The sequence below is a fragment of the Lacerta agilis genome, chromosome 14 (assembly GCF_009819535.1).
Source record: "Lacerta agilis isolate rLacAgi1 chromosome 14, rLacAgi1.pri, whole genome shotgun sequence".
NCBI lineage: Eukaryota > Metazoa > Chordata > Lepidosauria > Squamata > Lacertidae > Lacerta > Lacerta agilis.
The window spans coordinates 1144820-1150716 of record NC_046325.1 but is presented as its reverse complement, the minus strand read 5'-3'; the positions used below and the strand labels follow the sequence as shown (position 1 = coordinate 1150716).

The 5897-nt window shown below is 43.2% G+C and overlaps 1 non-coding gene across 1 annotated transcript; it reads right to left on the bottom strand.

Moving 5' to 3' along the window:
- Positions 1–2828: 2828 nt before the first annotated feature.
- Positions 2829–2963, bottom strand: LOC117059505. The gene has a single exon (XR_004427924.1). It is a non-coding gene; the product is annotated as a small nucleolar RNA SNORA13 (small nucleolar RNA).
- Positions 2964–5897: the final 2934 nt, after the last annotated feature.

The window sequence follows — 5897 nt, the reverse complement described above, 5'->3', positions numbered from 1 at the left end:
CAGAAACTTAAACTTTTACAGATTTCTTTGGAGAGAGTTGCATAAAAGCACTCACAAATCTGTACACCGCACAAACTCCTTTACCCTCTCCTTTTACCTACCTAGCAAGATTTCTTTAAAAATGCATGCCTTCATCCATTGTCAGTGTGACACCTGCGTCATCAACTGTTTGATATCAGGCGAGTACTGTGTCAGGGCCAGCTTCAGGGAATCCTTAAGGTGCTCATCTGTCATGTTTGAACGTTGCTTATTCTTCATCATTTTTAAATATGAAAATGCAGTTTCACACAAATAAGTAGAACCAAAACATGAGTGTAAAATTTCACTGCATCTTCTCAAATTTGGAAATTTCTGTCTAGGCACAAATTTCCAAAATAATGATTCTTCTGCACGGGCCCTCAGAAAAATGTCATTTTTCAGAGTTAATATCACATTTTCAAGAGATGTTTTGCACAATGAGTAATTTGTACTAATAATGCTATAATTTTTTAAATGTCCAAATCAGATATGAATGGAAATGACATGTACTCTACAATTAATTCATTTTTTTGGAAGTCGCCAAATCTTTTTTCTAACTCCAGAATAACAGAATCAATTTCGGCCACATACCATATGTTTTGCTCCATAAGGTGCACCTGACCGTAAGACGCAACTACCAGTAGTTTTCAGAGGAGGAAAACAAGAAAAAAATATTCTGAATCAAATGTTGTACTAACTAAACTATTTAATAAACTACCAGTATATCAGAATAATATTTCAACAATGTAAAGTGAACAGCAGTCAACAGTGGCATTAAGAACCACCATCACTGTCATTAACAAATGAGGAGAGACTTTATCCCCTAGTAAGGCAGTGAGAGATTTCACTTTCTTGGGTTCCATGATCACTGCAGATGGTGACAGCAGTCATGAAATTAGAAGACGCCTGCTTCTTGGGAGAAAAGCAATGACAAACCTAGACAGCATCTTAAAAAGCAAAGACATCACCTTGCCGACAAAGGTCCATATAGTTAAAGCTATGGTTTTCCCAGTAGTAATGTACGGAAGTGAGAGCTGGACCATAAAGAAGGCTGATCGCCGTAGAATTGATGCTTTTGAATTATGGTGCTGGAGGAGACTCTTGAGAGTCCCATGGACTGCAAGAAGATCAAACCTATCCATTCTCAAAGAAATCAGCCCTGAGTACTCACTAGAAGGACAGATCCTGAAGTTGAGGCTCCAGTACTTTGGCCACCTCATGAGAAGAGAAGAATCCCTAGAAAAGACCCTGATGTTGGGAAAGATGGAGGGCACAAGGAGAAGGGGACGACAGAGGATGAGATGGTTGGACAGTGTTCTTGAAGCTACTAACATGAGTTTGGCCAAACTGCAAGAGGCAGTGAAGGATAGGTGTGCCTGGCGTGCTCTGGTCCATGGGGTCACGAAGAGTCGGACACGACTGAACGACTGAACAACAACAACAACAACAAGGGGGGGGGGCAGACAATAAATATATGAGCTTCCCACATCGAGTCCCTTAGCTCTAAGGACAGTATGGTTTGGACCTACACAATTATTTTAATAAAGGCAAAAGAAGTGGGACTTCTTTTTTGTTCATTACAGAGACCTCTAGGGGCTTTCATATGAGGGAGGAATGAGGGAGAAATCTGATTCAATTTCCATTTAAAGTCAAACCTACCTACCAGTAATTCACACCTTCCCCAAATGTTTATCTTGCTGATGCTGCCGCCTCCTCCTCCTCCTGAGTAGTAATAAATGCTACCGTACTTTCACAGAGGGAAGACTGGGGAGTGGGGTGAGGGAGGGAGGCTTGGGAAGGAAGCTTCACACTTCCATCCTAAGCCTTGTGGACTCTTTGCTGGCAAGAGGGAGGCGGGACCATCCTTCACAACACACACACTCACACACAGAGTGGCCAGCTCCGTTTGGGCAAGAGGAAGACGCTCTCCCAGTAATGGCCCATTGTTATTGAGATTTTGGGAATGGGGAAAAGATAAGAGTTGGAGAGCTTTAGGGGGAGAGCTTTTCCCCCCTTTTAGGCTGCCGGTCACTAAGGAACCAATTAGATCACGATCGACCTGTTGGCCACTCCTGCTATACTCCTATTGATGCAGCCCAGAATTGCATTGGCTTTTTTTAGCTGCTGCATCACAATGTTGACTCATGTCAAGTTTGTGGTCTACCAAGACTCCTAGATCCTTTTCACATGTACTGCTCTCAAGCCAGGTGTCACCCATTTTGCCCAGGTGTAGTACTTTACATTTCTCCCTGTTAAAATTCATCTTGTTTGCTTTGGTCCAGTTCTCTAATCTGTTAAGGTCATTTTGAAGTGTGATTCTGTCCTCTGGGGTATTAGCCACCCCTCCCAATTTGGTGTCATCTGCAAACTTGATCAGGATGCTCTCAAGCCCATCATCCAAGTCATTGATAAAGATGTTGAATAAGACTGGGCCCAAGACAGAACCCTGTGGCACCCCACTAGTCACTTCTCTCCAGGATGAAGAGGAGCCATTCATGAGCACCCTTTGGGTTCGGTCAGTCAGCCAGTTACAAATCCATTGAATGGTAACATTGTCTAGTCCGCATTTTACCAGCTTCTTTACAAGAATATCATGGGGCACCTTGTCAAAGGCCTTGCTGAAATCAAGATAGTTGGTCTGTAAGGTGCTGCAGAACATTTTTATATTTTATTTTTTATTTCAACTGCGTCAGACCAACACGGCTACCTACCTGTATCTACAATCATGGAAGGAGTTTTCAAAAAACTTAAAATGAACACTAAGAAGCTACACAACAGTCTTTCAAGGAGCCACAGGCAGACAAACCTAGAGATGTCCCACATACAGCAAACCCACTAGGAATAATTCCTAGCATAGGAAAAAGCTGCAAGGGGGGTATTTGTTTTATGCCTTCTCTGACACCACGTTCATTAGCAACCAAAATGAACGGGCAACACTGAAGGCAATATGACACAAAGCAGGCACCCCCAAACTCAGCCCTCCAGATGTTTTTGGCCTACAACTCCCATGATCCCTAGCTAGCAGGACAAGTGGTCAAGGGTGATGGGGATTGTAGTACCGAAACATCTGGAGGGCTGAGTTTGCCTATGCCTGACACAAAGGAACCAAAACCAAGCAAGCAAGGAAAGATCTGCAGAACTGGATACATTATGTGTAGGGCAGGGGTCTGCAACCTTTAAGACAAAAAGAGCCACTTGGACCAGTTTCCGAAGGAAAAAAAAACTGGGAGCCGCAAAACCATTGCGACATTTAAAACAAATATAACACTGCATATATTGTTTCTTACCTTAATGCTATATATACAGGATCGTGCAGTCAGCTGTCAATCTGAAGAAAAAAAGGACTTTCACTTAACAATGTAAAATATATTTTTGCAAATTAATAGCTAATTAAAATATTTAATTTACCTGGTTAATGGGACTTTTGCTCCTGAACCTCAGTGCTCAGTGTCTGCACATCAGGGCTGTAAGACGTCACCCTCATTTTCACACAGGCTTGCAAGCTGTCATCTGTGAGGTGTGATCGATGTTCGTTTTTAATATAGTTCATGTTGGAGAAGACCTGCTCACATACATATGTGGAACTGAAGATCGACAGGACTCCAAATGCATACTTTTTCATGTTTATATAAGTGTCGGGGATGGCATTCCATGTTTCGAATACAAGTTTGTCCTGTTGGGGAAGGTTTTCAATATCACTCCATTTATGATTCTGAGCCAGAATGGCCTTCTGACAGGCAACATCCTCAAGAGTAGTGTTCAAGCATTTGAACTTGGACATCCATATATCTTTGTCGGCTATATCGGCCAGTTCCAGCTCAAGATCAGGTTGACTTACAGCTGCAAATGCAGTCATATTCAATAGGGATGGATCGATTGCCAGGGGAGTGACAGGGAAGGATAATGTGGTTTTTTCCTCTCTGAACTCACAGAATCGTTTCCCAAACGAGCTTTGCATTGCGGCGATTGCAGACTTGAAATATTCCAAATTTATCGTATCATGGCTTTGTTTGAACTCTCTCAAAGAGGGAAAGTGAGACAGTGTACCTCTCTGGACATCTTTGACAAACACTGTCAACTTGCGCTCGAATGCCAAAACCTCCTCCAGCATGTGCAGGGCTGTGCCTCCTTTCCCCTGAAGGGTTGTATTTAGTGTGTTTAGATGGGCTGTCATGTCTACCATAAAATGTAATTTTTCCAGCCACTCTGGCTGTTCCAGCTCAGCAAAGGTGAGCTCTTTGCTGGCCAGGAAGGTTTTTACTTCTTCCAAACATGTGACAAAGTGTTTTAGCACCTCGCCTCTGGACAGCCACCGGACCTTGTCGTGGAGCAGGAGGTCAGAATATGTGCTTTCTACCTCATCCAATAGCAAATGAAACTGGCGGTGGTTTAAACCCTTTGCCATTATCTCATTAACAATCTGAATGACCACATCCATCACTTTTGTGCATTCAGGGGGAAATGTTTGAGCACACAATGCCTCTTGGTGCAGGATGCAATGAAATGACAGCAGCGTTCTACCCAGCGCCTTCTGCAGTAGAGCCACAAAGCCCTCCTGTGCTCCTCTCATGCTCGGTGCCCCATCAGTAGCCACTGAGACCAGGTGGTTGGTGTTTATTTTTTTAGCACTTAAAAAGTCCAGGACAGCCTTACAGATATCCTCACCCCTTGTTTGGTCCTTTAGTGGTATCAGCTCAATCAGTTCTTCCTGTGGTCCAAAAGAGTTCACATATCGGCAGAACAGCGCTATTTGTTCAATATCACCTTCATCTTTGGACTCAACACAGGCGATGGAGTATGCCACAGCTGAATTAATGTCTTGAATTTGCTGTTTGCTAATGTTTTCTGCCATTTTTAGGGTTCTGTCTTTAACAGTCTTCGCAGAGAGAGGCATGTCTTTGATTTTCTGCACAATTTCATTCTTGTTTTCGAAGTCCATGTATAGATGTTCTGAAACCTTAATGAATGCTTCTTTTATATACTCTCCATCTGTGAACGGCTTCCCGTGCTTGACTATTTCCTGAGCGGCTATAAAAGTCCATGTATCATTAAACACTCTGTTTTCTTCAGAAATTTTTCTTTTCTTGCCTTTATCCATGGCTGGCCTACCGGGGGTCCAAAACAGGGACGTAATTAGAAATCAGAGGGCCCCATAGCAAAATTTGCTATGCCCAATAATCAATGCCCCAAAATGCCATAGAAAATTAATCAGGTCCCCAGTGTACCATAAATCATAATCAGTGCCTGATGTAAATAATAATTAATAATGAGGGCCCAATGTCATCCTCATCATTATAAAAATAACTTTTTTGTCACTTTTTTATTATTTCTTTGTTTGACCCCTCAGAATTACTCCTCCTCATAGAAATAAACGTTAAATTAACAATATGCAGAGACCACCATACATGCCCCCTTCAATGCAGTGTGTGGGCCGGGCTCCCCCCCCCCGAGGCATCACTTCACTTACCTCACACTGGTGCCTGGCACGCTGCTGCTGACGGGAGTCTGGACAGACGTCATCTTCCCCCTCGCAGTCGTAGACCTGCATGCATCGCTGCCCTCCGATCTGCAGCTCAGCATACTGAATTTTAATAAGCCTGTCTGTTTGTAAGAATACCGAAGTGGGGGGAAAAAGATTAACGATATAAATAAAAACTACTATTAAGCCTTTAACCAACCCTCCTCCATTCATGTCACCGCTCCTCTGCTTTTCTTTCCTCTGTGGCAGCCATCCCCAAACTCAGCCCTCCAGATGTTTTGGGACTACAATTCCCATCATCCCTGACCACCGGTACTGTTAGCTAGGGGAGATGGGAGTTGTAGTCCCAAAACATCTGGAGGGCTGAGTTTCGGGATGCCTGGTCTATGGCTTCTCACAA